The sequence below is a fragment of the Cryptomeria japonica genome, chromosome 2 (genome assembly GCF_030272615.1).
Source record: "Cryptomeria japonica chromosome 2, Sugi_1.0, whole genome shotgun sequence".
In the NCBI taxonomy this organism is placed as follows: Eukaryota; Viridiplantae; Streptophyta; class Pinopsida; order Cupressales; family Cupressaceae; genus Cryptomeria; species Cryptomeria japonica.
The window spans coordinates 140,300,016-140,320,010 of record NC_081406.1 but is presented as its reverse complement, the minus strand read 5'-3'; positions in this window follow the sequence as shown (position 1 = coordinate 140,320,010).

Sequence of the window (19,995 nt, the reverse complement as noted above, 5' to 3'; positions counted from 1 at the left end):
TGGGTACAGCGGATCCAGTAGGACAGGAGGTTAGGCATTTTCTAGGCCTCAAGGTGCCCAGTTCCAGGCATGGGGTGCTTGCTTTACATGTGGAGCCATGGGGCATATGGCGAGGGATTGTCCTCAGGGACAGGTAGCAGGGAGTCAGCGGATGGCCGCTTTAGAGCCGACAGTTGGTGATATGGGCAAGTCCCATAGAGTTTTCGCAGCGATTGACAACCGCTAGGCTGAGCATTAGGCCACAGTTATCGAATCTACAGGTATAATCAAAGGTAACAATGTATCTATTTTGTTTGATTCAGGAGCTACTGACTCCTTTATATCTCCATTGGTTGTGGAGCATTGCAGGCTAGTGGCAACTAGGCAGGGTGTTAGTTGGGAAGTGGAATTAGCTTCAGGGGCTAGAGTGTCAGTGGAATCAGAGGTTAGGGCATGTCAGCTGCAGATTGGCAAGACCACCACTTTAGTAGACCTTAGAGTGACTCCACTTGGATCTTACGGAATCGTACTTGGCATGGATTAGCTTTATGCCCACAGAGCCAAGATGGATTGCCGCCTGAAAAGGATCGAGTGTGAGGATGATCATGGTTCGCCCATAGTTATCACTGGGATTCAGAGGCCCGTGTCTCTTCGCATGATTTCCGCAATGCAGCTTAAGCGGAGCATGCGGAAGGGATGTCAGCTTTTTGCTATCACTATAAGTGACAGAGGGGAAGAGGAGGAAAAAGAAACATCGCTGGATGACCATCCTATCCTTAAGGGATATTCAGATGTATTTCCCTCAGAGTTATTGGGAATGCCTCCCTACAGAGAGATTGATTTTCATATAGACCTAGTACCAGGAGCCGAGCCAGTTTGCAGAGCACCTTATAGAATGACCACAAATGAGCTTAATGAACTTAAAATTCAACTTGAGGAACTTCTTGAGAAGGGTCATATCCGTCCTAGCGTATCCCCGTGGGGTGCACTAGTCATCTTCGTTAAGAAGAAGGATGGATCTCTCTGATTGTGCATGGATTATCGGCAACTAAATAAAGTAACCATCAAGAACCGATATCCTTTGCCCAGAATTGATGACTTATTTGACCAGCTTCAGGGTGCCAAAGTCTTTTCCAAAATAGATCTGAAGTCTGGATACCATCAGTTGAGAATAGTGGAAAGTGATATCCACAAGACCGCATTTCACACTAGATATGGTCACTATGAGTTTACCGTAGTCCCCTTCGGACTTACGAATGCCCCAGCAATTTTTATGAGCCTCATGAATGGGGTGTTCCGTACCTTTCTGGACCATTTTGTTATTGTGTTCCTCGATGATATACTGATATATTCTCGGAATGAGAAGAAGCATGAGGAGCACCTGAAACAGGTATTGTAGTATTTGCGGGATAACCAATTGTTTGGCAGCCTATCGAAGTGTGCTTTCTTTCGATCTGAGGTCAAGTACCTTGGACACGTTATTTCCAGTGATGGGATCTCAGTTGACCCATCAAAGATTAGGGCTATTATGGATTGGCCAGTGCCTACTAGTGTGATAGAGGTCAGGAGTTTCATGGGTTTAGCAGGGTATTACCGACGTTTTGTCGAGGGATTCTCCAGAGTCGCACACCCTATTACTTCTCTTCAGCGTAAAGGGAAGAAATTTGAGTGGACAGAGAAGTGCGAGAAGGCCTTTCAGGAACTCAAGAAGGCACTTACTAGCGCTCCTATCCTTGTTGTACCAGATCCTTCAGCTGACTTCATGGTTTGTACAGATGCTTCCCTAGAGGGTTTAGGGGCAGTTCTTATGCAGGATGGTAGGGCCATAGCTTTCGAGTCTAGGAAACTTAAGACTCATGAACTTAATTATCCCACTCACGACCTTGAGCTCGTAGCAGTAGTGCATGCACTTGTGAGGTGGAGACACTTCCTTTTAGGAAATCACTTTGAGTTGCATTCAGACCATCAGAGTCTTCAATACATCTTCACTCAGCCAAACCTTAATGCACGTCAGAGGAGATGGATGGAGTTCTTGTGCGAATATGATTTTGACGTTCACTACATCAAAGGAAAGGAAAATGTAGTTGCAGATGCCTTGAGTAGGAGACGTCACGAGGTTTACACCATATCCATGGGCACAGACTTGAGAGACCGTATACTTCGGCACTTGTCAGAGGATGGATGGTATGTAGAGGTTTGTCAGGTATTACGTTCTTAGGTTACTCTAGAAGGGAAATATGTGGATTATTCTTTGGAGACCGATGGACTATTACGCCACAGAGGGCGCATTTATGTACCTTCCTCCGGAGGGTTGCGAGAGTTCATTGTCACGGAAGCTCATAGAGCTCCTTATGCAGCACATCCCAGGGTTAAGAAGTTGCATGCTGACTTGAGGCAGTTGTACCTTTGGCCCGGAATGCGGTAGCTCATTGCTGAGATAGTAGCTCGATGTCTCAAGTGCCAGAGGGTAAAGGTGGAGCACCGCTATCCAGGTGGGTTGCTTCAGTCTCATGCTATACCAGAGTGGAAGTGGGATACTATATCCATGGATTTCATCATTGGTCTCCCTATGTCTTCTCGTCGCCATGATGCTATCTTGGTGACAGTTGACAAGTTGACCAAAGTAGCTCACTTTTCACCAATTCGTACTACATTCATAGCTCCAGTAGTAGCACAGGTGTTCTTGCGAGACATTGTTAGACTACATGGCGTACCCCGCAAGATTATTTCTGACAGGGATTCTCTTTTCACTTCTTCCTTTTGGAAGTCATTACAGGCAGCTATGGGCAGCTCAATTTTAGTATAGCCTATCACCCGGAGACAGATGGTCAGACAGAGAGGGTCAATCAGGTGTTAGAGGATATGCTTCATATGTACGTCATGGATCATCAGACCCGGTGGGAGGAGTATCTTCCCTTAGTGGAGTTTGCCTATAACAATGGGCATCACACTTCTTTGGGGATGCCACCCTACCAGGCATTATACGACAGGCCTTGCAGGACGCCCTTGAGTTGGGATCGCATAGAGGATAGAGTTGCTATTGGTCCTGAGTTAGTTCGGGATATGGAACAGCAGGTGGATTTGATTAGGCAGCGTCTCAGAGAGGCTCAGGATAGACAGAAAAAATATGCCGATGCAAAGAGGATAGATCGTAGCTACTTGGTTGGAGACAGAGTTTTCTTGAGAGTGCGACCGCATAAGAGTCCAATCCGTTACGGAAAGGGTTCTAAGCTCGCACCTCGCTTTGTAGGACCTTTTGAGATTCTGGAGAGGATAGGCCCAGTTGCCTACCGTTTAGCTTTGCCACCTAGCCTGTCACGCATCCACGATGTGTTTCATGTTTCAGTTTTGAGAAAGTATATCTATGATGAGTCTCACCTTCTAGATTGGGATGCCTTGCAGGTGGAGTCGGACGGGCAGCTAGCTTTGGAGCCTATTCGCATTTTGGCACGCCGGACACTGGCCCTTCGAGGTCGAGAGCTGGACCAGGTTAGGGTCCAGTGGGATTGTTATGATGAGGTTACGGCTTCATGGGAGGACGCAGCACGTATGAGATCAGAGTACCCTCACCTCTTTGATGAACTCTAGGAGGAAGTTCATGCCTAGAGGGGGAGGATGTGAGGCCTCACCTCGACTCAGTCTGATATCCAGTGGATTTAATATTTAGACTATTATGGATACTTTATTTTGATGCATTTTGGGACTTAGAACATATATGATTTCAGGATTTGGATAACATTGCTATGATTTGATGATTTACTTACATGCTTTATGAGATAGAACACTACATGATTGTTAGATAGGATGATATTGCAATGATAGATGTCGTTATTGAATTTGCAGGACTTTACTCTGAATATAGAACTATGATGTATGTTTAGTTTATGTGAATTGGGATGAAATTGCTTATGTGAAATTGCTTGATAAAAGATGTATTCAATCTATGCACATGAAAATTGTATGCAAGTAATTATGTGTATTGTTATATTATTGAACTATATTATATATGGATATTTGGAAGTACTAATGTGTAAATTGAGATGCGTAGGAAATTTACCATGTGACCATGGAAAATTACAGAGAATCAAACCTAGACTTATGTATGTTCGTAAGCCAGGGTTTGTCTATTTGGAGAGACAATACCCCATTTGTGTTGTATTTTATTCGTAACAGTATATGTTGCATGAGTGTTAAGTGTTATTTAAATTTATTGTGTAAAAACCACAAGAGACAATTTCATGTTTTATTTTTGTAAAAGTGTTTTATTTGTGTCACTTGACACATGTGTGGATTTAAATTTAAATATTTTATTTTGTCTCTTGGTGGGAAAGTGTTTAATTATAGTTCTTCTTAAATAAAATAATGTGTTGTCATAAATACTTTGGGAATATAATATTTGGGGTGGTCAACTTATGTTTGACCCGAAAATAAACTTCAGAGGGGTTTAAAGTGGGTTAGATGAACACCTAGGGGTAGTTTAATAGGGTTTCCTAAAGCCCATAAGGTATACCTAGGGGTTAGGGGTAATTTTAGGCAAGTTTCTACTTTATAATGATCTTTTCAACGCTTTAAAAATTGGCTTTTTTGAGTTGAGCGAAAATTGAAAATTAGAAGTTAAATCTAATCAAGATTTTTCCTTTTGGAATGAGAGTCTTTTTGCATTTTTGCTTTCTTTCCTTTTTGGTTTTTAGAAATTTGTGAGAACTCAGAGAGTGAGCTTCTTAAGGAAGATTTTTGAGAATTGGAGGGTAATCACCCACTCTCCATTTTTGGAGACAAGAGAAAATTTGAAAAGAAAATAATGTTATGGAATAGAAAAATTGATTAAGGGTAGAAGGAAAAAGATTCGTGGATTGGGCAGCTCTTCATCAAATATCATAATACCTTTGGGCAGATTAAGGTTGGTTTCAGTTATTCATTATAATGTCTTCTTCTTGTTTATGTTTGGAAGTTTGTTGGTGTAAGAAATCTGGGTTCTTGAAAGTTTTTTTTTTTGTTAGAAAATCTTTTGGTATTTTTGCATTATGATTTGTTTGTGTTTTGGGAGTTTTCTCAAGACCTCTTACTCTTGGGAGAGAAGAGGATCTTGTGGGTGGTAGCAGTGACAACCCTCGAGTGAGAGACTCTCTTTGAGAGCGATCACAAGGGATCTTTGTTGTGACCCTTGCTGCATGGCCTGTTTGTGCAATGGGGGTCATAAGGAGGGATATAAGGCTAGAATGCCTTTGGGGGGCATAAGGAATAAGGGGTTGAGATTCTTGATATTATTATTGTGCCATGAGGTGGCTTCTTGTTTATTTCATACTTGCAGTTCTCCTCAGGGTATTGGTCCACTACCACCCTTTGAAAATGTTCATCACCAAAGTGTGGTGTTGTGAAAGCCAAGTTGGGAATGTGTCTGGAAAATCTGTATGCATTTGCTTTCTATGTGTTTGCCTGTTTGTTACCCGTCTAGGAATTGGTTCTCCGAGCTCGGGGGTGGCTACTAGTTAGCCTAGGCTGGGAGGTGAGCACTCCGTGGTCATATTTGTGTTTCTATTATGCAGGAAAGTCAGGAGAAGAGGATAGGTGCCATGAAAAGATACAGAAGATTATTGTTGAAGATACTTTATTTCATTTGCAAATATTTGTTTAAAGTTGTTACAGGAGTGAGCCCTCATTCTTAGAAATGAGAGGCAAGTTGTAATTCTTGAAATTAGACTTGGGGTTATTGTTGTAGCTAAACAAAGAAACATCCTATAAAATTTGCAGAATATCTTAGAGTTGTAAAAAGAAAAGCTTGTTTTATTTCTGCTTCTGATTTTTAGAAAAAGAAAAGTCATTTTGAGTTGCATGCGAAAGCTTCTTTGTATTATGAAAAAAAAAATAGTTTACAATTAAATTTTATCTATATTCTACTTGCTGAAAATATGAATTTAGTTTTACTGAAAGATCTTACGTATTTTTTATGAAAAAGAATGTTTTAAGTTATTGCTAAATTAGTTCAAAAATCCATGAATCTATTTATTATAGAGAAGTATATTGTATTTCCTAAAATGTATTTTTAAATTGTTTTTCTAATTAGAGATGATTAAAAAGCTTATCAATAGATTTAGCTTCATTCTTTTAACAGCAATTAAAAAAAAACAAATAAACAAAAAAAAAGGGCCTAATTCTATATATATATATATATATATATATATATATATATATATATATATATATATATATATATATATATATATATTTGAATTTACATAATGCTTTTCCTTTATTAGTTTTGCTTAAAATTTTTGCATGTAAATCTTATTACAAACAAAAAATATATTTATTGATATATTTTCACCCTCATAACTATATGATTATATATTTATATATATATAAATATATATATATATATATATAAATATATATATATATATATATATATATAAATATATAAACATTTATATATATATATATATTTATATAAAATATATTTTTAAAAAATAAATAAATTTAAAAAAAAAAAAATGAAGTTTTGGGTCCATGCAGACCCCACTGTGTGTACGCACAGTGAGGGCCGCGCGGCGCCCACTGTGTGCACACACAGTGCGGCCACTTCGGCTCCCACTGTGTGGACACACAGTGGACGGCAGCGGCCGCCACTGTGTTGCCACACAGTGGGGGAGTTGCTAGCGGCGCCCACTGTGAGGACACACAGTGGTGCCGTGGCGCCCACTGTGCGCCCATACAGTGGTACCTCAGCCTTTCCCAGTCGCCCTCCTTCAAACCTGCAGTAAAATCATGGCTGCCGCCTTAGGGGTTTTTGGCCCTGCTAAAAAGATTACTCAGTGTTTAACCAAAAAAAAAGGATTGAACCCTAGCCCGGGTAGGGCTAGGGTAAAAGAATTAAAATAATATTAGGTTCATAGTTATTAACATATTTATATAAAACAAATCATATGAATCCTTAATTAGGGTTGTAGAGAAAATTAACTATTATTTTGGGGAGATAATTTTAAAAGGATTAAAATCTAATATATATATATATATATATATATATATATATATAAACATATATTCTGGTTATAAATTGGAGTAAGTATATAATAAAGTTTAAAATATTTAAAAGTATTTAATGGAGTTTTTAAATAGTTAATACCTCCGTATGATTACTCATAAGAAGTATAAAGAAAAGTGAAATAAATAAATTATCAGAAGTAAGCCTAGCTTTTATAATTTTAAAAGTATTCAAGGTAATAAATACTTATTTTTGTCCCGGTTAATTTAATTAGAGTATTTAGATTTTAAATTGGATGTTTAGACTATATGTCTTAATGGGATTTGAAATAAATTTCCTCTCCTATTTTCCTTAACGTGATTAATTTAATAAACCTAAAGACTAGGTATCTCGTGGAGAAAAAAATTAAACCAGTTAGTTTTCCACAAATAATATTTAACAAACTATCGATGCTTGGTTCGTCTCAGAACTAGTTCGAATATAATTATGAAAATTTCTATAACGCTTGTCGTGTGAGTGAACTTGTTAATTAATTTGTATGTGTTTTTTTAAAAAAAAAAATTGTTCCGTTTTTGCCCTAAATTTTGGGCATGACACAATCAATGCCTTGTTTCAATAACATCACACCACCTTCTCAATCAACCATGTCTAACATAAATCCCTCAACCAAAGCAACCATTAATAACCTTGCTCAAACTATGTCTTCATTGCAACAACAAATTTCTTGTATGAGTCAATCCAAGTTTAGTGTGCCCACATTTGATGTTTTGAACCCACTTTCTCTTGATACTATTAGAGTTTTCCCTGCTAAACATGTTGAAGTCCCTCAATTGGAACTCTATAATAGAAAAGGTTATCCTTTAACACATGTCAAAACATTCCAAACTTTGTGTACTGAATTTTCTTATGATCAAAGATTGCTTGCCAGATTGTTTACTAGAATGTTAAGAGATAAGGCTTTACAATGGTATTCCTCTTTGCCTTCTTATTCTATTACTTCTTTTCAACAATTAGCAAATGCTTTTATTCAACAATTTCAAAACAACATAGGCCCTAAAATCAATTTGGCTAATTTAATGCATTGTAAACAAGGTGTTAAAGAAAAAGTGACTGATTTCATTGGTATAAGATACAAGCATTTGTGTTCTCAAATTTCTTTTCCAGTGACTAATAATGATATTCAAAGAATTTTCTTTTCTAATTTGCAAAAATAAATTAGGGAAAAAAATTTCTTTTCTAATTTTACTTCCTTTCCATAGTAGTGCGCAACACTTCACAATTATCAACTGACTATGAGTCAAATGGAGCAATCTACTCCTATGGTTCCGAGTGATGAGGATGAGAGTGCTCAACAACCATTTGCGAAGTTCAAACCAAATAAAGGATTCATAAAATTCAATGACATAATCAACAATAACAATGTGAATGCTACAATAGGTGTGCCTCCTATTTCTAAATTTTTCAAAAGAGAGAGATAATTTACTCCTTTGAATGAATCTTTGCATAGCATCATGTCTCAGTTGTTACAAATAAATGTTATCAAAATTCCTCCAATAAAACCATTTGATCCTTCTAAGTCAACTTCACATCACTTTGATAATAATTCTTTTTGTCAATTTCATCGTCAACTTGGTCATGATACTAAAAAATGTTTTGTATTAAAAATTAAGATTCAAGACTTGATTGATAATAATACAATATTTGTGGTAGGTGTGAATGATAAGGGAAACAAATCAATAGCTCCTCTTAATGAAAATCTTAATATTTTCATTGATTCCTTATCCTCTCATACCTCTAATGTGATTGAGACTAAACATACTTCATTATCTCTCTCTAATTTCACTTTCACAGCTACAAATATGGTTAATATGGTAGAGAAATAAGAAACACCTAAGGATCCTTGTATCACATTTGACCCTAGTGAGACCATTAGAGCATCCGATGACCCTTTATACATAGTGGCAAAGATCTAGAAGGAAAACCTTGATGTGGTGTGCTTATTGATCCCTCTTGCATGGTTAATGTAATCACTGAAGAATATCTTTATACTTTACATTTGCATCAACCAGTCTATGATGATACTAATGTGGTCATTAAGTTATTTGCTTTCTTTTCCTACTATTGGCTCTATCACACTTCCTATTGAGGTTCACACTAAATCTATAAATGTTACCTTTTTTATCATTCCTTCATTTGATCAATTATGTGTGAAGTTAGGTTACCCTTGGATATTTTCCATGAAGGCTATTATGTTGGGATTGCATGAAGATTGCATTAATGAAGTATAATGTTGTCATTGACGTTAATAGAAACTGGTAATGGAGTTGTATTATAACAGGTAGCGATGTAGTTTTGCAATAGGTAGTGAAGCACTGTTGGAAACCGGTATTAGTATTTGAAGTAGAGTGATCAACCGGTAACTCTAACCCGTTGATAAGCAAAGCCCTAACCGATGGAGCTTGGAGAATCAGTTATGATGATCTATGATTGAATGGTAATCGAAGATAATTATGCCACGTATGCATGATGCATGTGATGAGTTTCAAATTTGTTTTGTTGCGTAGAGATAACTGTTTATATTGGGAATGAGCAAGTGCATAGTATGAAGTGGAAACCGCATGATGAGTTACAAGATCCAATGTGCGCTGATCCAAAAGCAGTCGAAGTTGTCTAGAACAATGTGTAAATGATTACTATGTAATCCAACAGTCATGTTTGAACCGATATGTTTGCAATCTCTATGAGATCTTAGGTTTTGTGATGTGTTACCAACTTATTATATTTGCTTATAAGGTCGATGAGTTGTTTTGTAATAGTGTTGGCAATTTTGGTTAAGTGTGGTAATGTGATTGATTGTCGAACCAAAAGGAGTATATATAGAATGTTTTGAAGGTAGATAGGAGCATAAATGGATCTAATTAAGAAGAGCAGTGCTATTACCAGATCAACAAAACCCTATTGTTCTCTAACAATTACACCAGTTAAATCCCCTAACCGGGTAAGCTTTAATAGGCTTGGTGCTATCTAAATCCTCTAACCAAGTGATCCATGAGATTGGATTTTAAATCCTCTATCGAGGTTACTCCTAATAGGGTATTGCCTTTAACAGGGTATTGTAGTCAATCCCTTAATCGGATGCTCCTTAACTGGGTGGTCCTTAACCAAATCTATTCTTAACAGGACATGTTTTGTAAAGCTTCTAACAAGGCTTGGTTCCTAACATGGAAAAATTTAGAAGAGTTCAGAATACTTCTGGGTATTCATCCCCATTGTGGTTTTTCCCATTTGGGTTTCCACATCAAAAATCGTTGTGTCAAGTGGTGAATGATTTTGTGTATGTTTTTTATATGGTTAATATGTTTAACTAGTAAAACCACTAAGACATGATTAGATGACTGGAAATGATTTGAAATGAGCTATTACTAATGTTAGTAAAGTGTTTTGATGTTTTGGATAAAAGGAATCTAAGTTATAGATCTATTACATTGTTATATTGATATTTTATTCAACCAGTAAGCTTGATAGTGTAGTTACAGTTTATGTTACAGTATCTAAACCGGTTAGTCTAAGAAGTTTATTTTGTTTTCTATCTATTGATTCACCCCTCCTCTCAATAGTTGAATGGATCCTTATTGATTCATCATATCATCAAGTGGTATCAGATCATTTCAGGTCCTCTTGTATTTAAGCCTAATAGCTTGAGGTAAAGATCTAGGAGAACATGATGAAGAAAGAAGGTCCAAAATTCAATAGGGAAAACTACATAATCTGGAGTGTTAGGATGAAGATCTATATCAAGAGCTTAGGAATTCAATATTTGGAACATGTTGTTACTAAATATAACTTGCCTAGTGGGATTTTGTCAGATGATCAAAAGAAGGAGCAACAGGAGAATAATCAAGCATTGGAGGCCATTATCATTTCCTTGTCTGATTCAAAGTATGTTGGTGTCCATGGTTTGGAGACCACTTTTGAAGTGTAGAAGAAATCGGAGGATATCTACAGTGGTGATGAGCATGTGAAGATTGCCAAAGAAGACAGTCCAAGAGGTAAATTTGATGACATGTGGATGGCTGAAGGTGAGAATATTCAGCAGTATGGTCAAAAGATCAAGGAGATAGTTAGTGAGATCAAAAGTGTTAGTGGTATAGTGGAGGATACCACAGTGGTTAGCAAGGTGTTGAGAACCCTTCTACCGGTCTATTCTATCTGAGTTGTAGCCATTCAGGAACTCAAGTCTATTGATAAATCAAAGGTAACTCTTGACTCCGTCATTGGTAAATTAACTACATTTGAATTAAATGGTTATGATGTAAGTGTTCAGAAATTTGAATCTGCATTGAGAGCTTCAGTTTCTAACCCACCGGTAAGGAAAAGTAGAGAAGCTAGTTATAGTCATGAGTCCAAATCCAACAAAGAGGTTAATGATGAAGATAGTCTAATTGAGCTTGAAGCATTGTTGGCCAAGCGGTTACCTAGAGGTACCGATAAGTACAGAGGTAAATTACCGTTGAAGTGTTTTGCATGTAACCGGATTGGACATATTGTTGCTAACTGTCCAAGTGGAGATAATGAGCAGAAACATGAGAAGTATAAGAAGTACAAAGGCAAAGGTAAAAGAGTTTGTCTCATTGCAATGGATGGAGGAATCATAGATGAAGAGTCTCAAGAAGATGCAAATGAGGACATTGTCTTTGTTGCTATTAAAGAAGAGTCATCAGATTGGAAGGTATTAGTCTCTCACATGGATAGTTCTGATGATTGGATTATGGACAGTGGTTGTTCACACCACATGACTGGTGATTGGAATAAGTTTCTTACTTTGAAGGAATTTGATGGAGGTGTTGTGAGATTTGGAAATGATTCGCCATGTATGGTAAAAGGAAAGGGAACCACAATCTTTTGAGTGTTGCTCAACTCAATGACATAGGTTATCCATTGGAATTCAAGAATGGGATGTGCAAAATCTATGGAAGCAAAGGTGAACTGATTGCAACCGGGAAGAAAACAAATGGTACCCTGTTTCATTTAAGTTCTAAAGTCAACAATTGTTTAATTGCAAAAGTAGAAGATAGTCGGCTTTGGCATCAAAGATTTTATCATGTAAATTTTGATAACATTGTAAAAGTCAATAAGTCCAGTGGGCAATGAACTGGAAAAAGATCAACTGGAGAAACCCCAATCTCCACCGGTCATTTTTTCATCATAGGTGCACATTAGAATTTCATTCCCAGATCTGTACTTCTTGTCTCAGTTCTGTTAATTATCAGTCTGCAATTTTATAGTTTTAGTCACTTGTATTCACCTTCTTTACATATTTTCACATCATCTCATATTTTGCACATTCCCTTTCATACCAGTAAAGGAATAGAAACTGTAAAAGTATCCCTTGACTCTCTTTCACAAGATTTAGCCAAAGAGGATCACTCCTTTAGGTGTTTTCATATTCCAATGTTAAGACATAACCTTACCCATTCAGGCTTTTAGAGTTACTATAATGATCCTTCAACTCATTGACAACATATTATACATAACCTGCAACAATTATCAACATCTGTGCCGGTAACATGTTGCACATACCCTTGGTCTGAGGAATATAGATGATCTACAAACAAAGAACTTCTTTTCTTAGACTATTTGGGAGGTGCATGTGAAATTTGTAGCCAAACGAGGAGGACCAAGTCATGGGGCACCCTAGTCCAAAGCATGGGGTGCCTTGGTCCTCGAAAATCAAAACCAATGTTTGATAGAGAGCCTATGCTTGTCTGCTGAGATCTTTTGATAAATTTCTCACTTGGATGAAAACATATAGTTCTGCACCAGCAAGATGGAAATGGTGTGTTTCAAGCTATATAGGTTTTTGCCTTAAAGTCAAAACCCTTGTTTTGTAGATTTTCACGTCCACAAATAGCCAATATTGTATTGAAAATGTGTGTGTGCCCTTGAATCTCATGTGTTTATAAGATTCCTAAGAGATAGATGCAAATTATAGCTCTGCCCTATGTTTTGAGTAAAACCCTAAAATGAGTGTAATACATCTTCTTCAAATCACAAATGCAATGTAGATCTAAAGAAATAATGTAAATCTAAAAATTAATATTATGTAGATCTAAAACTCAATATAGAGATATGAAAATAATATGAAATCATACTTAATCCTAAGGAATGGGTACAAGTCAATCAACAATCGATGATTCCCTTATTATTCTTAATATCTCCTAAGATTCCATAATTGATGAAAATGTTGATGAAGACTTGATTGATAGATGAATTTGTTGATTTGAGATTTCACACAAATCTGTTCTTTCACTTCACAAGGATCTCCCTTCAAATTGCTTGATTTGGATCCTCAAATGAGTCAAAGAAAGGCTTTATATATGAAACCCTAATTTTAAATTTTATAATAGGCCGACTTAGAATTGATAAAAATTGACAAATAGTGTGATTTAAACATCACACTAGTGTCAAATTAAGTTTCCAAAACTTAGGGAAAAATGTTTGGGACCATGGTGGTGACCACATGTTCTATCAACTTTTTTTCTAAATTTCTAGGGATACGAGATATTGTGATTATAAAGTCAAATCCAACACGATAAATCAATCCAAGATGTGTAAATATGTGAAAATGCGCCTTGAATATTGAAATTAGGAGATTATTAGGATTAATTTAAAATAAAATAAAAAGGGGTCCACCTAGGGTTAAGAGCCTCATTTTATAATGTGTGAATTGGTGAGAGAGCACTTTAGTTTTAATTAAACTAATAATTAAAATCCTAAAGAAACCTTATAAATGCAAAATTCAATGAGATACACTAAGGTGGATGCTAATGGATGCTAACTTAAGCATTGAATTGAACAACTCGAATTAAGGGTATACAATTTACGATGCTACACATCCTTAAGTCAGTCACTTTGAGTATGTGGTGTATGTTGTCTCTATCTTGATTATGTTGTAAGTATGAACATGTGTAATATTTTAAGTATTTGATAATATTATTTTTATAATCATTTATGATTATTAGTATTATTATTAATATATTTATTTAAATATAAGATATGATTATTTTGTACTATTATTAAAGTATTTATTCTCAGTATCTATTTGTGAGATTATTTAGTTGTGAACACTTTTGGTGGGGAATTATAACTAGATATAGTTTTTATTTATGTAATATTGTTTGGAGTGGGATGATATATTATGCTTTAGATATATTATGTAATAGTTTTCAAATTATTTGTGGGGAGTTTGTTTTCATGTATGAGTTAAATCTTGGTTTATGCATTAATTTTTATTTTTTTTGTGGTAGTTGGTTGGGTTTTTTCCTATACACATTTTTGTGAGGGAATTTCCTTTATTTCTTGTATTATTCTTTGAGAGAAAAGGTTTCTCATGAATGGTGGTTTTTGGCTGGATTTTGAAAGGTTTTTGGATTTTGGTGTGTGAGGAGAGAATTTTGTTGGAATTTGTTTCCAATATTTTGTGCAATTGGTGAGAGATTCTTGTTGGAGATTTCTTGAGATTGTTTGGGAAGGACTATTGGTTGATTTTTTACTAGTTTTTCTTTGTTTCTGATTGAGAGGAGTACTAGTTGTGTGTGGATTGTTCTCATGATTCGGTCTTCCTCTTCCTTCTTCATTTCTTGGCTTCTTTGGAGGACCCAAGGTAGGGTTTGAAAGCCCAATTGTTGATTCTTGTTTTTCTCATGTTTGAAAATGGAAAGGAATTTATTATATATTTTTCTTATTGTATGGGACACGATTTAATTTAAATGGACTTTCATTATTGGCTTTCGATCAAAAGGTCTCTCTCTCTCTCTCTCTCTCTCTCTCTCTCTCTCTCTCTCTCTCTCTCTCTCTCTCTCTCTCTCTCTCTCTCTCTCTCTCTCTCTCTCTCTCGTATTGTCTTGGAAAATGAATTGGGGTTATGTGGTATTATTGTTAAATAAATATGTAATATAGATTTAGAATTATAGAATGATGTAATTTATCTTCTTAGATGATGTCCATATTGTATTTTGCAATTTGGTTTTGTATTTTTAGGGTTCGAGTTCTTATGCTCTCTCCAATGGATCTTTTAAGGTTCTTTTTTTAGATTTCAATGTTTTCCAACCCTTTATTTGAATCTTGGGAGCCAATTGGCTGGCTTTATAGAATGCAAACATACCCTTCTCAAATGGGTCTTCACCTATTTCTAGTTTCAGGGTTTGTAGGTTGCCCAATTTGGTCTCCCACTTGGCCCTTCTACAAGTGCGCTTGACTGAGCTTAACTATGCAATTACAAGGCTCAACTACATCGAAAAATCTATCAAATTTCAAATTTGAGGCCCAAACTATACAGCTTTAGGCCTGAACTATGTAGTTGTTAGGCCATATGCATAGGAATCTAGGGTTTGTGTGATTTGGGTTTGTTTCCTCAATCCGAGTGTCCAGGTGGTTTTAAGAGGTTGGATAAGGGGTCATTCTTTGTTGTATCTATATTTGGGGGCCAATAAGGTTTGATTCGAGTTCATTTGTATTTTTTATGAGTTTCTCCTATGCTTGGTTGTATGTATGTTTAGTTCTTACTACATTTGGAATACCTTTCATGGTGTATCTAATTGGAAAGGATTAGAAAAGCCTAATGTGTTAATCTAATTCAATTTTTAGACCATGTTTCATGTTTGAATCATTTGGAAGATCTATATTGTTCATGTGTACCCTTCCTAGAAATGAAACTTTAGGTTAGTGGTGTCTAGATGCAACTTAGGGGGAGTGGCTCTCAATGGGGATCGGGGCCCTAAATTGGCTAGCTAGGATAGCCCATTGTGAGTTTCCTTAACAAGTGAAAACCTAATTAAATAAATTGCAGCAAAACATTAATCAAGATAGCTTTGTTGCCTCACCCATGTCCTTAGTGCTTGTAGAGGCTAAGGATGGAAGTGAGAAGGCCTGGCCAACCAAGAGACATTGATCTGGTATGATCAAAATTCCTTGTCCACATTAAAGGATTGTTCGGCTCCACATGAGTCATCAAATGGGGGTTGGGGTTTTGAGAGGCTTACCGGGATAGCCCATGTTGAGGCTATGTGATGACACTCTTCCCTAACTGTATCTTCGAAACCTATCCTATGTGTTTTGTTAGGAGCCTCTAATGAAACCTTGCAGTTAGATTTGTTTGTTCTTTTGTGTCCTTCAGTCTCCTTGGGTCTTGGTTGTTAGCCTACATTTCTTGTGTTGTGTGGGGCTTCATGTCTATCTATAGAGCATGGTGGGGTGGACCTAAAGGTTCCACATGATTGGGAGGTTGTTGCCTACCTCCATTGGGGATCGGTGGACATGTTTGTGTGTTGGATGATCCTATATCTTCTTTCTATTTTTTTCTCATTACTCGATGGAGATGATCCAGTGATGTATTAGTAGATGCTATGTATTTTATTATCACTATTATTGTATCATTGTAATTGTTTCATTATCATTGTAATTCGGACACCCCCTTCGAGAGATTGATGCAATTTTATGTAATATAATGTAATGTGTAGTCATTGAAAGAATGCAACTTTAGATTAGTATTTAGTGGTGTGATGTTGGTATCAACCACTCTTATGTGATGGAATGAATCATTATGTCTTATGTTGATGTTATCATAGGAACATTTAGTTTGTTGTTTAAAATAAATCTTGAGATAGTTATTTATGTTCATGCATTTCGTCATGTTATGATATTTCATTATGGTTCTAGATGCTTAGAAGTTGTTTAGAGTGTTGCTTAGATAACAATGTTAGGGAACACACAAGAGGACTTAGTTAGGAGAATTGGTATCTTTTGCATATGCTAATGTTATATTTAGTTTCACGATGAGTTAGTAATGTTATGAGATTTTTTTTATTTTTATTTTTAAATATTGCTATGTTTAATTGATTAGTTAGTTGTCGTCTTCTAGAGTTCCTTAACATGACGTTACAAATTTTCACACCAAATTTTTTGACACATGAACACTAAAGAAGCCTTTAATTAGTGGATGGAATATCTGGCTGAAATATACATTATTAATAGGAATGGCAATTTAAGATTAAAGAACCATTCACCAAAATTATTCAAATTTCTTCCATAAGACAAATGTTCTCCCTTTGGACTCCTTTGGGCTTATTTTATTCCAGCTTTGAGATAGATCTCCTTTTCTTTTTAATTGATGTTCTCGATAGAATTTAGACAGATTTCATTCATTTAAAATTGACCTCAGATCATGTCTAATAAATCATTCTACAGCCATATAGATTTGAGAATATAAAGCACACAAACATAAACAAAAGAAAGGGTAGAAAAACGTTTTTACCTTGGGACCCAATGGATATTGCAAGATATGCAAGTCCACTCGTTGTCCCCCAATATACAATGGGTGTAAACGTTTTCCTACGCTTTGTTTTTTGGTCTGCACCGTATTTGAATATCCATACTAATTAAGTGATTTGTGATGCATCCTTTCCCTGCTCCTCTTAAACGTGAACTGACATTTACTTATTCTTAAATAGAAAAATATTTTAACAAGTTGCATTCCATTATCTAACTATAATGTATTTTGACAATGTCTGCAGAGTTTAAATCAATAATGTATTGATACTGTGCAAGATATTTATTATAGGGGGCTTCGGTCTTAGCTTGTTCGATTGTGGATCGTAATTTAAGGCGTGGGTATGCTCCCCATGGTCTTGAGTTCGAGTCTCCGACTGTGTTAACTCTGTGTGGTGCTACCTTGTGAGCGAATCATACATACTGATGGATTAGTCTCGCTTCGACGAGAACACCTCTGTGCAAGATATTTTAGCCATTTAATTAAGCACCCAACTATTATATGAAAATTCATTATATATTGCAAGTGGCAAATGGCCAGTAATTATTATATTGAAAGTTGCAAATGAAAGGTAAACTTATCATATTAAAAGAGAATAAAATGAGGACTTCAGACATTAATAATCATGCAAAAGAGCCCATCAAATATATTATATTTATATTATTACTGATCGATCATGACTAGATGCATGCTTTTGTCTACTGGAAATCTTTGTTAAGATTTTGCAAGTATCATATACAATTAAAAAGAGCCCCACAAATATGACCAGATAAACATCAAAAATATTTGTTAAACAAAATCTTAGCACTCACCACTTTAACGTGTATTCCGTGAACTATCACACTCATATGAAAGTTATTGTCAATCTCAACATAAATATAATTTCGTCAAAAGTGAAGGACTTTAATATTCTTAACTGGGCTCCTGAAATTTATATGGGCATATTTTATAAAAATGAAAATGTTAGGTGTGGTCATATCACGTCTTTTCTGGAGCTTGCCAAATCAAGAAAATGAGCCGAAAGGACAGCGTTTGTCTTTCTCAAAATTGGCTGCAGTTATTTTCTCTATCCAAATACAGTACAGTTGCCTCCCCTATTATAGTAAGTGATTTGGGAATATATATGTAAATTATTCTCAGTGATTAAAAAAAAAATAGCCATCATCTCAGGTCTAAGGTTTACGAGACACATCAATTTCTGTTGTAAATTCATGTGGGAATTCATAATATTCTAAGTGGCAAATGTGGACAATATGGTCATAATAGGAACCACTACATGGAACTATTGTGAGTGAGCAATATGTATCCTTGATCTAAAGGAGATTCATCTAGTTTTAGGAAAGACATGAGGTTAAAAGGTAGAGACCTAAATAAAGAAGAGTTAGGTACATAAAATGTTATGTAATAGCTTTCAAAATAGAAGATAGAGTATGAAATATGCTACAAATATTTGAAAATAATATGTCATTTTGAGGGGGGTTTATCCCATAGTGCAATGGTTAAGTTGCAACAATCTTGTTATCATCACAAACGTTTGAATTTCTATTGGGCAATTGTGATCGCGGGCTTTGGGCCTTCGCTAATCCAATATGCTTACAGGTTTAACCCTTTGTGTTAATGTTGCTCATGTTCGTCCTAAGTATCTTGGTGTTGAATATGCTTTGACCCCTCACTACACTAGTGTGCTTGTTGGTTGTGTACCTATTGGGTTACTGTGCTCACAAGTCTAGACTATTCACATTGTTGATGAGCATTCATGATGGGGATGAGGTTCCCCATTTGTTACCTCATCAAATTTAGGCTTGACTAATAATCTTGCTCACCAATTAAAAAAATATACCACTTTGAGGGAGATGCCTCCAATAGTCTTAAAAAAGAGCTCAATACTCAACCCGATGATAATAAATAACCTATATACTTAAACAAAACTATATAATCACTAGGCCAACCTAACTGGATAAATATGAATATAATAATGATAATATGGCTTAATTAAAAGTTAGCTAGCCAGAAGTTGACTACTCATAGTCCAATACACACAACAATGTTAGGGCATAAAATTTGCCCCTTCTTTACAAAAGTATTTTCTTAAATGCTAATTAATTATGGATGTTTTTACAAAGAACTTCATCTCCAACTTTATTTTCTTTCCCTTTTTTTTTGTTTATCTCCTTCTTTATTCTTTTACTTCTTTTTTATTTTGTTGCTTCTTGTTCTTATTATTGTTCTTGCTCTTCTTCTCACTCTTCTTCTTAATTTTCTAGTTGTTGTTTATGTTTTATTTCTTTCTGACATTCTTATTTTTCTACTTGTTCTTTTTCATTTTCTTTCTCTTTACACTTCTCTACTACTTGTAAAGAAGTTTTAGAAAAATATTTTTTCAATAAATTTCATAAATAAAGTACAACTACTTTAAATTTTCTACTATAACTTAGAAATACCTAGAATGCAATGACCGAAAAATATCTCCAAGAAAAAAATTTACTTACAACCTTGAGAGAAAATGTATAAGGGGGCGCACCTTCTCTTGAGCTAAGCTCGAAGGCATTACGTTGCCCCTATCAGTTCTCCTCATGAAAAACACTTGAGAAAATTAATTGAAAAACTTAATTTTGCAATAAATATATTAGTTCTACTCCACTTCCTCTAAATTTTGGTCTATACATGTCAAAATGTGTTCTTGGAAACCCCTTTAAAAATAATTTCA